Source organism: Calonectris borealis, chromosome 2, assembly GCF_964195595.1.
Source record: "Calonectris borealis chromosome 2, bCalBor7.hap1.2, whole genome shotgun sequence".
Taxonomy (NCBI): Eukaryota; Metazoa; Chordata; class Aves; order Procellariiformes; family Procellariidae; genus Calonectris; species Calonectris borealis.
The window spans coordinates 11,803,194-11,821,119 of NC_134313.1; the positions used below are offsets into that span (position 1 = coordinate 11,803,194).

The 17,926-nt window shown below is 47.3% G+C and overlaps 1 long non-coding RNA gene across 2 annotated transcripts in view; it reads right to left on the reverse strand.

Annotated features, from left to right (window-relative positions):
* The window catches only part of LOC142078522 (uncharacterized), a 66,553-nt gene extending 49,622 nt beyond the window's left edge, over positions 1-16,931 (reverse strand). For both annotated transcript variants that reach the window (XR_012672254.1, XR_012672253.1), the window contains exon 1: positions 15,084-16,931. This is a non-coding gene — a long non-coding RNA (uncharacterized LOC142078522). The remainder of the gene's footprint in view (positions 1-15,083) is intronic.
* Positions 16,932-17,926: the final 995 nt, after the last annotated feature.

The following is a 17,926-nucleotide window of genomic DNA, read 5'->3' on the forward strand; positions in this document are numbered from 1 at the left end:
GCATCACAGCACAGAGTGACCAATTTGTGGTCAACCAAACTACTCCCAAGAGCCGAAAAACCAAGTGTAATGCGGTAATGTCAGAAATTTGGATTCAGAACAGCAGGAGGTGTTGGGACACTCAGCCTCAGCAGGACTGACGGGGGCAGAAGCCATGCCAAAATCTGGATGCAAAGGCTGCAGGAACGCTGGGCCAGAAAGGACTTCAAACAGCCACCCAGCCCCGAACCCTCTCTTGGCTTGTCTTCATGCCGCTCTCCAAGGCAACACCAGCGCAGCTCTGCCAAGAAGGAAGCAGGACTCGGTGCAGTTCCCAGCGACGAGCACCGCTCGCCCCACCATCCGGGAAGGGCTGCTGGGCTGCTAACAAAGCAGTTTCTAACGCTTTTTGGGCCAACTCCAGCATCACTCATTCTCCTTCACCGCCACCACCAGGAGCTGGAACCTACACTTTGAGAAACGCCAGCCCACCCCGCTGCTACCAGGCACGATGGAGACGATGCACTGGAAGACAGTGTCCAGAGAAGCACCTCCCTGTACGCAATTTTCTTCTAGTCCTGTCCTCAGATATGGAGAGATACTGGGTGCCGCACTGCACTCCTCATACCACCTTCCTGGATGTCTCAGATCTGCTGCATTCCCTTCAAGTCTCAACTCCACCAGGTGCTCAACCACCTCTCCTCTCCCTGCCCTCCTTCCTTCCCCCTGCGTGCCATCTGTTGTGCAGGCAAAACCGCGTACCCACACTTTGATTTTGGAGACACTTTTCAGCTTTTCCTATACTAACAAAAGTTCCTTGTCCCAGTTCACAGTGTGGACAGACAGGTTGTGGCTACACAACTGACCACATGCCGAGCCAACACCAGGAGAGCAGAGATACCTGGCTCCAAATTTACTGCTGAAGACAGCATCCCATCCAACCATGGCCTGACACCTGTGGGTTGTTTTTTTTTTCCCCCCTAGGTTTAACATATGCAAATCTTCCAGCTATTCCTCAGAAGTGAAGTTTCCAAACAGAAGCTTCATCTTCCCAAGCCGCCTGCTTTCATATTAAAAATAGAGGGGCTGAGCCTGGATGCTGTATTTCAAGTGAGGTTTTATATGACAACCGAGATTGAATTATTACCTTTGCGATTTTTCTGTGGGCTATTCAAGACCTGCCTTTCTTGTAACAGCATCCAACTGTCGATTCACAACCAGCTTGTGATTCACTGCAGCTCCCGGACCCCTTTCTGCAGTTAACCTATTACTGCTATTTTGGATACATGCATCTGATTTCCATGAGCACTGTTTTGCACTTGTCTTTATTGAATTTATTTTTCTTGTCATCAAACCACCCCTGCAGCTCATTAAGACAACTGTAAGAGAAGATGCTATCACCTAAAGTACCTACAATGTCTCTGGTTGCATTTCATCTTTTGCATCCTCTGCAGTCTACCATCTAATCTGCTACAGACCCTCAAAATGCCTTCCTGATTCAACAGCAGACCATTTCTCTTAGCTTCTTAAGTACCCATTTATGATGATTTCATCTTCAGCACATTTCCCGAGTTTGTTCATCAAGCTGTCGGGATTTCCTCAAGAACTGCTCAACAGCTTTCAACACTTTTTTTGGTAAAGTCACTAAAATACCAGACTTGGTATGAGTTTGCCTAGTAGTTCTCCAAGCTCTCCATCCCTCAGGAGAACTTGCTATACCAGAAGGTATCACAGCTACGAGATGGCAATTCAGACGATACGAGTTCTGCAGTTATTTGAAATTTTCTTTAAAGTCAGATCAAGCAGATCATCCACTCCGCATTCAGGATCAGCATCACCGTTTTTCTTCAAGTCTCACCTACCAGCTGTCTCTCCATTGCTATTTCCCTTGGCTGAGCTAGGACTTCAGGGCTGCAGGAGCTTACAAGGAAAAGCTCACACCCAAAGGGTTAAGACTTGTTTTTTCATGATCTTTAAATCATAAATATGATTTCCACTTGAAAAGGGAACACTTCATCTAACAGACGCAGTGGCTCTGAAAGGTAATGCAGGGCTTTGAAGGAAATTTAAAAAAAAGGAAGCAAGGGGAGAAAGCAAAACAACACTTCCAGAAAGTTTTCCGAAGGAAATGAGTAACCGCTTGTTATTAAATGATAAATCACAGTCCTTGGGAAGTGGCATTGTCTGTGGTTTATTTTTAATGAGAAAACACCCCTGTCACTGGCACAAGGGCTGAACATGCTGACGGGATGGGTCTGTGGAGCCATCATCTCATTCCTGCCATTCCCATCACTTATCAGCAACCAAAATGGCACAAAAAGAAAGTGCATAGAGAAAGTGCTTAAAGAAAAAAAAAATGCACCCAGGACAACAAACAAGGGCTACTGTTTCCATGGAGGGAGGACAGGAGGAAACACCAGAGACCAAGCGGAGGAACCAGATCCCAAGCATAGTCTTAGGCTTTGCTTTTGTTTTCCACATGTGAGGGATGCACACGAAGCCACCAGGAAGCAAATATGTGCTGACCCCAATGTCCCCACAGGGGTCTAGGTGACCTCCCACGTGCACTAGCATCCTCTGCGTCCCCACGATGGGGACGCGTTGGGCACGCAGCCACGGTAAACCCCTCGGCCTCTTTTCCCCGCGGTCTGCCACCGAGACAGGGCTTTCTGGGGAAGCACCTGACGCTGCAGCTCCGCTGATGCTGAGCACTTCAAAGGTGTAATTAGCCTCATTTTATGCCGATAAATGAGTCCCAGATTCCTGTGGCAAAGTGACTCGCCGACTGGGAACAGGCACACGGTGTCAAGGCAAGGGAAGCAGAGCTAGCTGGAGGCTCAGCTACAGGCGCAGCCTCAAACCCAGTCGGAGGGACCACAAGCTCTCAGACACCCCGCCGTCACACAGCAAGCCGCCTTGCACACCAGCAAGGAGACTGTTTTTGGCACCTTGCGCCAAGCCCAACCGGCTCCCAAGCCCCAACACCAAGCATTGCCGAACCCAAGCCACAGGGTTCAGCTGCAGACCCACGTCCCCCACGCGCTCAAGCCAATTCTGATCCAAAACCACACACACAGCCCCGAACTTTCCAAGCTGCACCAGGAACGAGCAGGACCCTATGACCGACTCGCTGAAATACAACGCGCTATGTCTAATTTTACTGTGAGGGTGACCGAGCACTGGCACAGGGAGGTTGTGGAGTCTCCATCTGTGGAGATATTCCAAAGCCACCTGGATGCGGTCCTGGGCAACTGGCTGTAGGTAGCGCTGCTTGGGCTGGGAGGTTGGACCAGATGACCTCCAGAGCTTCCAGCTTCAACCATCCTGTGATTCTGTAATTGCAAAAATGTACTGCATCGCAATCCTGCACGTTAAATTAGCCTTCACTGACCTGGTGCAAAAAAGACTGTAATTATTCAACTTCTCAACTATTTCTGCCATTCTTTCCATAGATGAGGTTTAAGCCTTTTTTTTCCTCCCTTCCTCTTAACAGGAACGCAACCCCACAGTTTGCAGGAGATTATATAACACACACACATCACTCTTCCAAAACAGCGTCTGAAAGCGTTTGTTTGATGATTTTTTTTTTCCTCCCCCCCCATAAACCACCACCCTGCTGGTCTCATTCATTGTGCGGCATTTTGCAATGAAGCGTAAAAACGGTATTAATCATAGCTCTGAAAAAACACAAACTTCTTCTCTGAGGTTTGAAGTAACCATTTGGAAGGAAAACTTCCAGGAGCCAGAGGGACTGACAAGGCTGGAGACTAAAGTCCTTCTTTTCAAAGGCCAAGTGTATCCCAATATATCCCTTGGACAGCTGCCCCGAGCCAAAGCTATAATACTTTATTCTTCAGTTCAAGTAGCAAGAAGGAGATTTGGTACAAAATCAGGACAAACACACAAAGTGAATGGGGAGGCTTAGCGGGCAAATGTGTCGTAAATCTAACCGGAGGCTTGAGCTCTAACTACAGCTTTGGTGAGGATCGATGTCTGAAGGCTCAGCTGTCTCTCACCTCCAGGATGCTGCAGGGATTGGGGCCAAAATGACCAGGTAATGGCACCCATCCCTCACAGGCAGCACCCGAGCATCCCGGACCGAGCGCTGGCACTCACCCGCGGCAGAGTGCTGCTTCAGCAACAGTCAGAAACACAGGGATCTGCAAAGGCTATGCCAAAAAGTAAAAATCATTATCATCTTTATGTTTTCTGGCCAAACACCATTGGAGAAAATTACCTTCTACATAAATCAAGCTCTTTGTCCGCCTCCGCAGATTTAGTGCTTCTCGTGCACACAAGGAGGGGCTTCTGTCAAAGACGGAGTTGGGAAAAACCGTGAGGCTCTTTTCCACGTTAGATGCTTTAGCAGAGATTTGCCAAAGGCTTTGGAATCCCTCCGCTTCAGAGGTAAAACATTAATAATTTAAACCCTTCCTTTTAAATTACGAAGGGCACTAAAAGAAACTATTGAAAGAGAAAAACCATCAAGCCCGCCACCGCATCCAACTCAAACACCGACATTTTCTCTCAAACCCCAAAAGTGGTTTCAACGAGCTGGCAAACGAGGATTTTACCTTTTTCTTACCCATCCTTCCCTGACATTTTCTCCTTTGCCATTAATCTTCCAGGCAGAGCAGCTGACCACAGGGACAGGGCACGTCAAGCATCCCGGCGCAGAAAGCCACAGGATGCTGCAACCAGGGGCAGGGGGTGGTGCAAGCAGTTGCAAAGCACCTCACAGGGCATGCCAAATATTTTGGGTTTGTTGTTATATTAGTAGGATAGGATAGGATAGGATAGGATAGGATAGTTCAGTGGGAAGGGACCTACAACCATCATCTAGTCCAACTGCAAGTACTTTGTATTAGAAGAGCAAGTGGAGAGAGAAAGAAAATAATCGATAATTGATCTTTTTTTTTAATCAATAGTCCCAGACTCTTGTGTGCAGTGAAGTTCCCTGCTTATTCAAAGCACGTGTGCCTCTGCCCATCTCAGCTACTAATACCATTTCTTATCAGCGTGTTGCCTTCTTTCCCATTCTTGCAAGAGCTCTGCAAGGTAAAAAAAGGATATTGTCTTCATATTTAAGAGGCAAAAAAGGCTGATAGGGATAGGTCTAGCTTGCTATCGAGGCTTTTGCAAGAGCAGGAACAATGTGGCCACCCAAGATTTAGCGTTGTCTACACAAGCCCCACTGGGGACCCCAGCTCCTTCATCAGCAGCCAGCCCAGGCGCCAGCTGCTCTCCTGGTATCGAGGTGGCCGGATAAAAGCACGCGCTCAGAGACATCCCCCTCTTCCACACAGATGTACGTACTTCAGATGACCGGTCCAAATTTGCAAAGAAAGATGTGTAAGGCCAAGGAACATCATCCATTTACTCCATACCATGGCTCCCCTTGGGCACCCAGCTCAACCAGCCAAGCTGAAGAAGTCCTTTGCGTTGATTTGAATCCCCAATGCAGCCGTGTAAACACTGGAAGAGTGCAACCTCACGTCTCTGCAAAGGATGCTTGAATACACCCTTTTCTTCAGGAAAAAAGAAAGAGGAGGAACAGCTATTCAAAACCTACCAACCAATCGGGTGAGCTAGTGCCATCCTCTGATAGGTTTTTTAGACAGTCACGAACTTTAAATTTATTTTGTCTCCTGCTCCCAGCAGCTTCTGAACAGTGTGCGCTAAATATTTATAGAAGAGTCACTGTTTGTTTAAGTTCAATCCATACTCGCTGAGGTCCAATACGCCCAGATCCCGAAATGACAGCTGATTACAAAAGAGCCTGAAAACATGGCAGAGAGGACTCTGATGCTTACCAGACCTTTCATCTGGACACTTTCTCCAGTGGTTGTTTCGGGGCACCTTTCCCAGCTTCTTTCAAAAGAAGAGCAACTGCGGCTCCTGCCAGCCACAAGCCACGTTTCATCAGATGCTTTGGCACAGCCCTGCTCGGTGCCACGGAGCCCCAGGTTCTGGGGAGCCCCTGACGCGCTCCGGAGCCCGCTCCTCTCCGACTCGCAGTGAGGCGGCTGGATTGCTTCTGGAAATGCAACCAAAGCACCAAGGCAGGGTGCAAACAGCCCTGAGCCCATGCAGCCAACCTGCCGCAGGCAGGGCACAGCACGGCATCACTCCGGCTCAGCAAGAGTGACCTCTCCCTTCTGCCTCTCCTGGATTCAGCAACAGCTTTTCCAATTTACCGTAGTGTCCACTCCAATGGCACAACAAAGTCCTCCCACACCTTACAGAATAACAGGATACCCAAACTTTTTGGCTAACTGGACAACCTGTCAGAAGTCGAAAAGACACCTGTATGTGCCAACACGCTTCTGCTATAAGCCAGCTAAGTCCAACAAGTCACGCGGCAGAGGATGACAGCACCTTCTTGCATGTGCAAGCATTACACAGCTTTACGGGTGAGCCAATAAAAAAATTAGACTGTGCTTCAGACGCGGTGATTTCCATTTATTCATCCCATAGTGTCACGTGGGGGCCCAGTTAAACACTCCTGAGAGTCTTCCATTTGGGGTATAACGGGGGACTCGCCACCACGAAGGTGCATACGAGAGGCGAGGCTATCAAGCGGGCATAGTGCCATGCTGGCATACCCCGATGGAGCATCTCATCCTGCAGATGTTCAGTGTTCAGCTTTGCAAGCTCCCAAGGAACAGCAGAGGCAGGGAGACACCACCCAAGCAAACACACTTCTCAGCATCTTCTGAGGACCACCCAAGGCTGGAAATTCCCTTTGTTTTTATGTTTTCACATAGAAGTTGCCATGTGAGGAACTGAGCAGAAGGTGCTTAATCACCTCAGACGGGTGCGAGGTTGGGACACCTTTGCCTGAATCCAGCTATTTCAAACCCAGCACCTGATTTGAATGGCCCCTTGGATGAGCACACGTTGCTGAAGAACTCAAAACCACCAACAACAGCTATTGCTGTGCTCATCCCATCAAAATAAGCTCTTTCTCGGTGCTGCAGCAAGGTGGGACTCAGCAACATTGCTCTGTCCTGGGGTTCTCTGGGGAATGTCAGGACCCACTCTCTCCCTGCACAGGGTGTTTCAAGGCATTTCTGCCCAATAAAACAGAAAATGTGTGTCGAGCAAAAGGATGACAGTTGTCATCAGGTGGATCTCAAGGTCAGGTTTGCACGCTGCCATCGTTAGGAGTCTCGATATCTAGCGTGAAGGCCCTTGTGTGGATGAAGAACCCAATCGTGCAAATGGCCGTGCCAGTGCCATGCGTGCGTGCGCTACCCGTCCTCTTCCTCACGCGTGTTTTCTATCCGGGCGTGCCTACGCACACGCACACCCGAAAGCACCCGATGAAGTTTTATGGATGTGCTCATATGTACATGCACATGAATATGCATGAGTACACAGGCCCACCACAAGCAAGCCATGCTGACAGACAAGATTAAAGAGAAGACTACAACATGGAGGAGGCTGGAAATAATGACAAGCACTTTCATCAGCAAAACCCCAATTACCCAGCCTGCACACAGCCTCTCATCTCTACGGAGCAATCAAAGCTACTTATTACAGAGATGCCTTTACCATAATCGGACTTTTAGAGAAAGGAGAGGAGCTGCCCTGGCTTTCCCATGTTTTATTTCTCCAGGTCTTGGGCGAGAGACCTGTTGTGGGAAGCGCACGCCTCGTCACACACATCACCACGGCTGGTGGGTCCACTGGAGCCAGCCACAACCGGGAGGTTGAAGGCACAAGCCTACGACCGAGGAGACTTTGAAACCACAGCTGGTCTCCTCCAGCATCATCCACACCATTAACACCATGGGGTCGGCATTACCCATGCTTCATGGAAGACAGACATAGATGCTTCATGGAAGAAAGCAAAATTTTACTGGGGCACGGAAGAGAGACACTTCTCTATTTTAATTCACCTGGTCCTAAAAAAGAAAAAAAAAAGAAGAAAAAAGAAGAAGAAATACAGCCCCCCTCTTTCCCCTTTTACATAAATATTGGATCTGAGCGCTTTATGTTCTTAAGAAGTTAAAAATAGGAAATAATATGAAGTCTATGTGCTGCATCTTTTATCAAAGCCTTTTATGAACATCAAAACAAGCTCCTCTGTGCTCTTTTATACTATCCTGCCATCACTCACAATTCATAAAAGAGGACTACAGAGATACAAAGGGTAAAGCACTTCCCAGCACTGTCACAGGGAGCCAGGGACAAAAACCAGCTTTTCCTCAAAGCTCTGAAATCTAAGAGCAATTTTATGATATGTCACTTTTAGCACAAGAGATGAATAATAGATGTTCAAAATATAATAATACTTTCACAAGTAAACAATGCTTTGCAGTGTCAAAGCTTTTCAGCAGCACTGTCAAGCCTTCGCAGAAGGATCAACGGTGCAATCACCGTAACCCCACCGGGAAGCAAACGCTGCGAGAATAAACACGCATTTAACCGAAAGGCAGGGTCTCTCTGACCAAACTGCATCTGTGTTCTCTAGAGACACACATCCAGATCCCCTCTACAAAAAAGGGGAGGTTTGGAGATTAACAAGATGAACCAGAAATTCTTTACACATAAACTTGACTTTGACCCTGCCACCTCTCAGAGACCTGCGATAAATCCAAACCTCCTCCCCATCTGTACGATGAGTGGGCTTACACTCACCTATATTCAAGAGATATGAGCATTAATTAACTTCAACATCAAAAAAACACATTTGAAAGACGCTAGCTGCTAGAATTTTCATGACTCTTTCCCAGTCTGTTTATATCCCTGGATATGGAGCAAATCCCCCATGCAAACCTGAGAGCACCATTTAGCTGTTCAGCATCTTTTCCACAGAAGGCAAATTCCATAACTTGCGGTCACCATTATTTTTTTCCTGCCTTGCACAGTAAGAGTTAGGAATTCCAAGGGAGGAAGTGATAAACCCATGATAAAAAAAATTCCAGTGAACTTTCAGCATTGTCCTAAGCAAAAAAGAATTTCCTCCTTAGTCATCCACAGGCCGGGGTAAGCCAGCTCCCCCATGAATTACAGAAGAGCAGGGAAAAACGCTTATCTGGAAGATTATTTCTCTTCCTAGTACCTCGGTATATAATTTTTAAGCAGGGCAAAGGTCAAACGAAAACCACCTGATGCTGATGTAAACACAGCCCTGGATAAAACTGCACAGGGACCCCAGCAGAAAGAGATGCTCCTTGCGGAAAGCTTAACGAAAACCGAGCGATGGTGCTGGCAGGGAGGGTGATGGCACTTCAGCACCCATCTGCCACAAGGATGCTGTCAGCCGGCGAGACGGCACACCCGCGCTGCGGAGCCCAAAGGCAGCGACAGTCCCCGTGGCCCACGTGGGGGTCCCAGCATCGCTCAGTGCCCCAGTGAATGCCGCCAGCCAGGAAAACTGGGCTGCCAAGCCCGGGCTGGAGTTGGACCTCTCGCCTGGACAGTGAGCAGGGGTCCACCTTCCAGAGGCACCAGGGCTGGGATGCATCTGTGCCTCATCCCCCAACTTATCTACAATATACAAAAATATATAGGTTTTTTATTGCACAGCAGCAGAGCACACGCCCAGGTCCCCCTTTTTGCTGCTGGAGCCTTGGGTCTCTAATTCGACCTCCTGGTTTTGACACTGCAAAGGTAAAAAGGAGGCGGCGCAATGATGGTTTCCTGCAAAAGCAGAGCCGGTGAAACCACAGGATCCCCAAAATATTGCCAGGGAAAAACCAGGAGGATGGGTGCGAGATTTGCTTCCAGCTCAGGAAACACCCTCAGAATAAAAAATTGCTCAATCCAGTATTTTGTGTTTCTGAACTGGGCTCCACGCCGCAGGACCAGAAGACTGGGCAGATGCCCTCCCTTGGTGGCAGGCTGGCCCCGTGGCAGCCATTCCTGGCTGGTGGTTTTTGCCTGCTGTCCGAAATCAGCAACCAGACCAGCTTGGAGATGATTAAAACTTAATTACAAACTCTTCAAATCATGTCCCATTCACGGCTTTGGGACAGTGCAAATCCTGCCACCTTCACCGAACAGCCCCTCCACGGGCCTCTCTCAGCCTTGGGATGCCAGCCAGCTTCACAGGCTTTACATTTTCGTGGCATGAGACAAATATCACTACAAGTTCCTCAATATTAATCCACATAGCGCTGCTCAGCAGACGGGAGCCCAAGAGAACAGCCTGTCGACACCTTCGGCTCTGCGGAGCCCCTCAAAGCAACGCAAAGGATCCGGGAGCCGCGCAGATACTCTCGCTTTGCTGGTCTTCTGATAGTTCACTGCTTCTGTGCAACCTGAAGCAGCACAGTAAGCCAGCAGATAGTGAAGTATTTACTGCGCATAGTAAGTCAGCACCTGCAGATGCAGGCGCTCATGGAAAAAGCAAAGATCGCACATTAAGAAAGATCTTTATTCTGAAAGTAATGACTATGATGCTTTCGTCAATATAAAGTGCTGAGCAACATCTCGAAGTGATAAATAGAGGACCATCCGACACGTACTAGCAGGATTGGTTTAGACCTTTAAAAATATATAAATATTTATTTATTTATAGAAATAAATAGAAATATGGCCTTGTGTCTCCCCAATTAGACGCCCTGCAAAGAGGGCACAAAGTTTGGGCAGGAACGGCACACGCGCAGATGCTGTCAGCAAGTGCCCCAAGAGAGGGGAAGAGCTAAGGAGTGAAAACACACGCTGCAGAAAACGGGGAAGGTTCAGTGTAACCCGAGGACTGAAATACACAATTAATTTGCTTTGCTCGAGCTGGCTCTCACCGCTACCCGGCGAGCGAAAGCCAAGGTACTCCAAACCGCAGTCCTGGGGTCAAGAGCAGCAGGATGAGCGCAGGTCCATCAGCATCCCTCGCCCCGAGCATGCTCTCCTCCAAACCTCCCAGGCAGGACAGGGAAAGAAGGATCGAAGCAAAATTTCAGCATCAGCAGCTCCAGCACTTTTCCTGAGCAGAGGAAGAAGCGAATCCAAAGATTCAGCTGTAAATATTTTGAAAGTGGCAAATGGACATTGGGCAGCCAAGATAAGAAACTTTAAAAGCACTTACTTGCATTTGCTACCCCCAATGCTTGCAAATCCAGCCTGCTGAAGTGGTAAGGTAGGTTGCCCACAAATTGAAAGCTGAAACTAGTTTCAGCCCCAATTCCAGAGAATTGGGAGTAATTTTAGAAGCAGGAAACCATAAGCAAGAGACAGCATCTGTAGATTAAATCCCCTTCCTTTGCCAGGCTTTGACACATTTGACTCACAAAACTATAAAGAAAGTAAGACTCACTAAAAAAAGCATCACTGTCAAATTTATTTTATAGCTTTGAGGTTATTTTTTTTCCCTTAAACCAATAAATACTTGCAATTCCTTTATTTGCTGCCAGCTAGGGAGAGATTTGAAAACTTCTGCAAACCTGCAATTTTAGTGCTTGTCTGTGCTGGGCACTAAAAAATTCCTCTCGGGTGAGAGTGAGAGGGGTTAGTCATGACAAGAACATCCCTGCAATGTGCCAGGGCTGCTTTTCACTGTCATCCAACCATCGTTAATACCGACTTAGCCCATCCGTGATTTTTATAATCAGTTACGTGCTTTTGAAACACACACCCAAATACATTACCCTCACAAGCAGCCAAACTGAAGTTTTTTGTGGGTTTGGTTTTTTTTAATTAATAACATGCATCTGTCCATAGACCTACCTAAAGGACATTTTGACCCAACACTCTGCACCTTGACTGAAAAGCTTTGCTACTTCACCGGCAAGCATTTTAAATGCTGATGGAGTTCGTCATTTAACTAACACCCAAGGATGCACCTGGCAGCCCCCAGCCTGGACGCTCGCGCTGCCCGAGGGGAAAGCCCCTAAACTACACTCCCTTTGAAGCTGCCCCACGCCTGTGCAGGACGAGACCAGCTCTGAACAAAACCCCAGATGATTTTTCTTCCCCGTAAAAGACAGCTGTAAATTTGCAACCGAAACATCGTTCTTCACCAAGCTCCGTCAGGCCACCCCAGGCAGCGGCAGGCTCTCGGGTGCCTCCCTTTGCGAGGGGCAACGCAGAAGACCAGAGTCGGGGTACATCTACCACGGCTTTTCTCCTTGCTCGGTGTCAGCGCAGACCCATGCAACGCGGAGGGCAAGCACTGTCGGGGCTGCTCTAGGTCACCCAGGTAATGGGTGGGCTTTGTTCGGTCTCCAAACAGGCATCTCCAGAAGCATCACTGTGACTGCACCGCTGGAGCAGAGCAACTGATACCCCATTTTCTGGGGTGACCTTGAGCACTGCTTGTACTCCAGAACTGTAGCCAACGCCTCTTCTCATACTCAAGATCCATGAAGAAATCTGTGTACAAGCAGTGATTACACCTCTTCTGGCTCTCTAAACAAGAGGAAACCCAAGGAACTCCCTCGCATCAAATTATAGAGATGCTCTTCCTAAAAGGTTGAGCAAAAAGGGCCAGGAGGAGACCAATAAACACATTTTGCACATATGCTCCAAGTCTTATAGAGGTGTTCAGGGCTCTAATTACGTTTTTCTTTGCCTGCAAGGAGGAAAGCCCAAGCTCCTAGTTACATACAAAAGATAAAGCTCATTCCACCACAACGCACTGCTGACAAAGGACCTTTTCACATCTTACAGGACCAAGCGGAGATCTGGTTTGCAACGTCTTTATCAAAACAGCTGGCCACAAAAAAAAAAGGGACTTTAGATATCAACGGTGTTTGCTTTAATTGTAGGTAAAAAGCTCACACTGCCAGTGATCCTTCCTTCTTAGGTGCCTTAGAAGTTGTTAGGAGCTAGTTAATAAAACACTAGGAATTTCGGTGATGGGAAAGCTGTGTTCTATATTCCTGAGAGGGAAAAATGGGCTGAACAACTTTCCTGATCAACCCACACAGTGGGGCTTGCCCACCCATGAAAGTTAATTCAGGTTAAGGAAGGAAAACTCTTATCTCTGAATAAAGGGCTGAGGCACAAGCCAAAGACACAGCCAAATCCTGGATTTTCAGTCGTTTCTTAATTTGGTTCACAGGACCAGGAGGCTCTGAGCAAAGCCCTTGCCGGGGCTGCCCTATGGTGGTACCCACCGCTCTGCTCACCCGGGGCCAGATCCTGCACAGACCAGCCATGCCTTCCCTCTGGCTCCACCAGCAGAAGACCCAGCGGGGATGGCAGGACAGTGGGATCCTGGGATGCCCAAATTATCAGAAAGCCCAGCCAGGGGCATCTCCCTGGGTGATCCCAGCTCCGCTGCCCAACACGCAGCGATGTACCAAACCTGAGCTGCAAACCAGCATTTTGCAGCAGATCTAAATGAGAGTGGAGTTTGGCTTGGTGAGCCCAGGTGAATCTCAGCAGCATTTATTTGAGTTCAGTAAATTGTTTCTGTGTGCTGAAGGACAAAAAACTAGGGGAGAAGAGAAAACCTAAATACCACTATACGTAATGTTATCACCTTTCACATGTGGACCCAAGCAAACGAACAAAATTATTTGGTGACTTCAGCAGAAGTACAGATGGAGTCACTGGAGGAGTCAGCTGCAGAATATAGATTTCCTAACTGCCTTTCTTCTCTCTCTCTTGGCCATCAGAAAAAGCCTTCAGACGTCCAGAAGAAGCATCATGCAGAAGAAATACAATCATTTTTCAGTGCGTTTTCTAGGTCATTTGAGCCGGACGGCAACATGCCAAGTGAGCAAAGCAGGAGCACGGTTCAGCAGGGGGAAGTCAAACGCTGAACCTCCCGGTCCCAGAGGATGCCTCTGCAGCAGAGCACAAAGCTCATGCAAGCGACGTCAGGGGTCTCCATCCTCCCTGAGGGGTGGGATCTTGCAGATGCTGCTGGGCTGAGGCTCCAGGCAGAACTTCTGGAGAAGGTCCTGTCTTGGCACATAACCATGTTGCACGGGAGTTGACCCCCGACCATCCCCACCAACCTGGTATGGTGCTGCTTTTCACCTACGGTGTCCAAATCCCCATGGTTAATTCCAGCCTCCCTTACAGGCACAGCAAGCGCTTGACTTTCCTGCTAGTTAAAGCAAAGAACCTTTTTATCCTCAATCTTTGTCTACCATCTCCATTTGGCCTACAGGTCGCAGTCAAATTCAAGAGCGATGCGACCGATTTTGTTTCCCCCCGCAAACACTCTACCTCCCCATTTCCTTCCTTTAATCTGATGCGAAATCGCGCTTACAAAGCAAGAAGATCAAACTTTTAATGCCTCACAAATGCTGATGGGAATGCAAAATAAATGTATAGCAAAGCATTTTCAGCCCTTTCCCTTCAGCACCTCCTCTTTGTAAGTAAAAATAAATAAGTCAAGCTAGACTGAAAGAGCTAACTTTTTCTCTACCCTGTAGAAGGAGCGATCAGTTCGCCAGCACACATCAGCAGATTCAACCCAAACCAGCGCAACTGCCAAAAAGGATGATTTTCACAGCAAATTAATGCCCACAGAGACCAACACAATGATCCGGTTCTGGTATTAGAGAAAATGGAAAAAAAGGTTGTCACCTTCACAAAAACATCTAACTCATTGTAAATTACTATAAAAATGAAAATTTGGTTGTTATCACTACAGCTATTGACTTATCCATGTCAGGAATAGTTTTAATTTTAAAATTTAAAGCCATCTCTTTTTTTATGGAATAAATCATCCTCAAAATGATGTTCTTCAGCAGAAATACTGTTAAATTAAGAAGAGGACAAATGGATCAAACACTCGTGTCATCTCCTTTGAAACCAGACGACGAAGCCCGATAAGCTGATCCACAGGTGGCTGGTGCTGGCTGTGGGTTACAAACACAGCGGGCAGCTGCCCAAGACTAAGGAGCGATCCAGGAGGAGGAGTCAGGAACAGCAGATATGAGCACCTCCATCCCCCTCCTCAGATGCGACACTCAGGTTGGGCATCAAAACCTTCAGGAGAAGCTGACCCCACTGCTCCACAAACCTACACTCCAACTGGGTCTGTGTCCTAACGAGAAAAAGTCACCTTCAGAGCATGGCACCAAGGACTTTGGAAGGTTCTACCTTTAGCAGAAGCTAGTAAGGAAACAAAATGATTGAACTCCTAAAGATCAGGAAAGCAAACTGGCTAGTGAATGAGAAAACCACCTACATACCTGCTGGACATGAGCGCTGCTGCACTGGAAAAGCTCTGGGAGAAGAAAAAATATCCTTCTGCTGGGTAAAGCAATTGCTCCATCTTGAGAAAACGCAAGGGGAGGTATTCCAGTAAGTGACTGGTTTGCTATAATCCTCAGGACAGAGAGGCTTCCTTCCCAAACGACATGAGGTGACCCAGGAAAAAACAGGGTAAAAAGACAGTAGGAACTTCCAGATGCATTTATCCGCAGCCAATGTTCTCCAGAGCGTTTTGGGGGTCCATACATCCCATGACCCTAAAAATCCTTGGGAGCTACCGAAAGGAGCGGGCTGCCGGGCTTCTCCAAATGTTACTCCGGACCGGTGGGAAGTGTGGAGCTGGGACCTTTGGAGAGAGGAAAGGGACAGGCCGTTACATGACAGGTCTTACCACATTGGACGAGGCTTATTCCCATGAAAACTCATATCTTTTGATTTATTTTTGCACAGTAGGAAGTTTTTAGGGTTTTTTTTCCTTTTTTCTTTCTTTTTTTTTTTCAATTTGCATTATTTAAATGAATGTCACACTGAGCATAGGCACACCATGGGGCCACCACCTCCAGATGCCTCACAGGTTCCAGGTGATGTGAGAGCAGGAGGACAACAAGCCAGCAATAGAAAAAAAGTTCTCACCTAACCAACAGATCCTTCCAAAACCCTCTTTTTTTTTTGTCAGAGGAAAGGAGACAGTTTTCCTCCCCTCTCCTTTTTCTCCACCCCTTCTAAAACTAATGAGGTGTTTTCTCCACCAGGGAAGAGAAGGATGGAAAAGGCTGTAAGGCAGCAGGTCAGCAGGACCACCTGCCTTCCTGATTTCAGAGGAAAACGTCCATCCACCGTCAGGAGCATCACACCGTCAGTCCACGCCGAGGTCTGGCCCAATCCATCAGCGGGATCCTACCCCGACCTCTCAGAAACACGCGGCTCTGGAGTACAACCACCCTCTTTGACCTCCTACCAGGCAGAGCCACGCTTCCCACCTCGACGTTCAAAGAAAATAAACATATCCCAGCAAAGTGGCTCAAAATACCCAGGGAATTAGTCATAAAGATTCTAGTATTTGATGTATATAAAGCCATCATAATCTGGGGGTTTTTTGGTTGTGGTTTGTTGTTTTTTTTTTTTAATCTGATCTTACTAATTGTGCTGGGAATAGAGTTGCTGGGATTTTTGTTTGTTACTTTAAGATATGAAAACTGTCGCACAAACACAGGTGATTGCCGGGCCCGGAAATAATGCCTAGCAAGCACTGAAAGGAAACTCAAATAACTCTTTGCCCAACATTGCTTTCTAGTTCGTGTGTAATAAAAAAGAGCAGAGAGCAGCTCAGAGCCAAGAAGGGTTTTTTTCACTTTGTTTTAGCTGCAGCAGCACAGGAAGGTGATACCATTGTGTAATGTAACCGAGCAAAGGAGCAATGAAAGTGCAAGCAAATAGATCAAATAGCACAGAGTTAAATAAAAGGTGGGGTAATCATTTGTTTCGCTAATTGTGTCAATAAAGTCCTATCTATCCTCAAACAGCGGAAACGTCATCAGATATAAAAAAAAAAAAAATCAAGTGATTAATTAAATGTACAAAAACCCCATCTTTTTTTCCCCAGATGCTCTCTTTAAAGGGTTGATTAGGAGAATCACATGTTCATTTTAAATGAAATTCCATTGACTTTGATCATGTTTAAATCACCCCGAGTACGAAACCTGCTTTGAATCAAAACTTCTTCCTCCCTAGGGAAAACAACAAAAATTGCCTTCTCTGCAGTGAAGATGCAGCCTTACCGCAACCCAAGCTAACCTGGGTGGCGATGCCACCAACGGGACGGCACAACACCGTAATCCATGAAAATCGGGCGTCTTTGCAATGTGTTTGGGTTGTTAACGACAAAACCCAGCACGCAAGTCAGTACAGGGCAACCGGCAGCCTGCAGACAGGCTCGCAGGTGGAGCTGCAGTTGAAGTCTGCTAATCCATGGCAAAAGAAATCTGAATTGCCGTGCCCTTGCTTGTAGTTTTTTTTCCAGTGATGGGGAGAGTCAGGAAATGAAAAATTTCCTAACCTCCCCCCTGTTAAACGAATCGAAGCTGGAGAAGGTCTGACCCAAACCCCTGAGCTGATGAAAACATTTTGGAAAAGGACTCCAATCCCCCAAAATAAACCCCATCCCACCAATTACACAGGGAACCTCAGCCACTTTGATGACTATACGACACTCAAAATGCCTGTAAAATCTATTTCTCTACTGCAAGAACACCTGCCTAAAATCCTTGAGCTAACAGTTTTTTCTATAAACCAATTACCTGTAAAATACAAGCATGCAAACAGAAATAAATCTCTGTCACCAGAGAAATGAGACTTGTCCCGTAGACCCAGCCCCTCGTCGTGCTGTGCCCGGAGCAGCAGCAGGACTTTTTGTCCTGGCTCCACCATGGATGTGTCAATATGTACTTTGCTCACTTCTCCTGGGAGACGAGCCCAACGGTCCTCACTGTACAATGAGCAAACCCATCATTTTCTTGTTATCTTCCTTTTATTTCTCCTCGCACTTGCATACACCACACCACTCACATCACTCCCATCATCTGCCTTCAAGCCCAGCTGAATGGCAGCAGGACCCAAGGGCTATGGAAGAGTTCAGTGACCAGCATCTTGCACGCGTCGTATTTTTACATAAACATACGGGCTTTTCTAGTCAGGTTATAAGGGTTGGGACAACCGATAAACCAATGACAGATGATTAATGTCCATTTTAAGCATCTTCCTTCATGGTATGGAGGATCTTCAGCACCTTCCACCCCTGGATGTAAGGAGAAGATACTGTCTC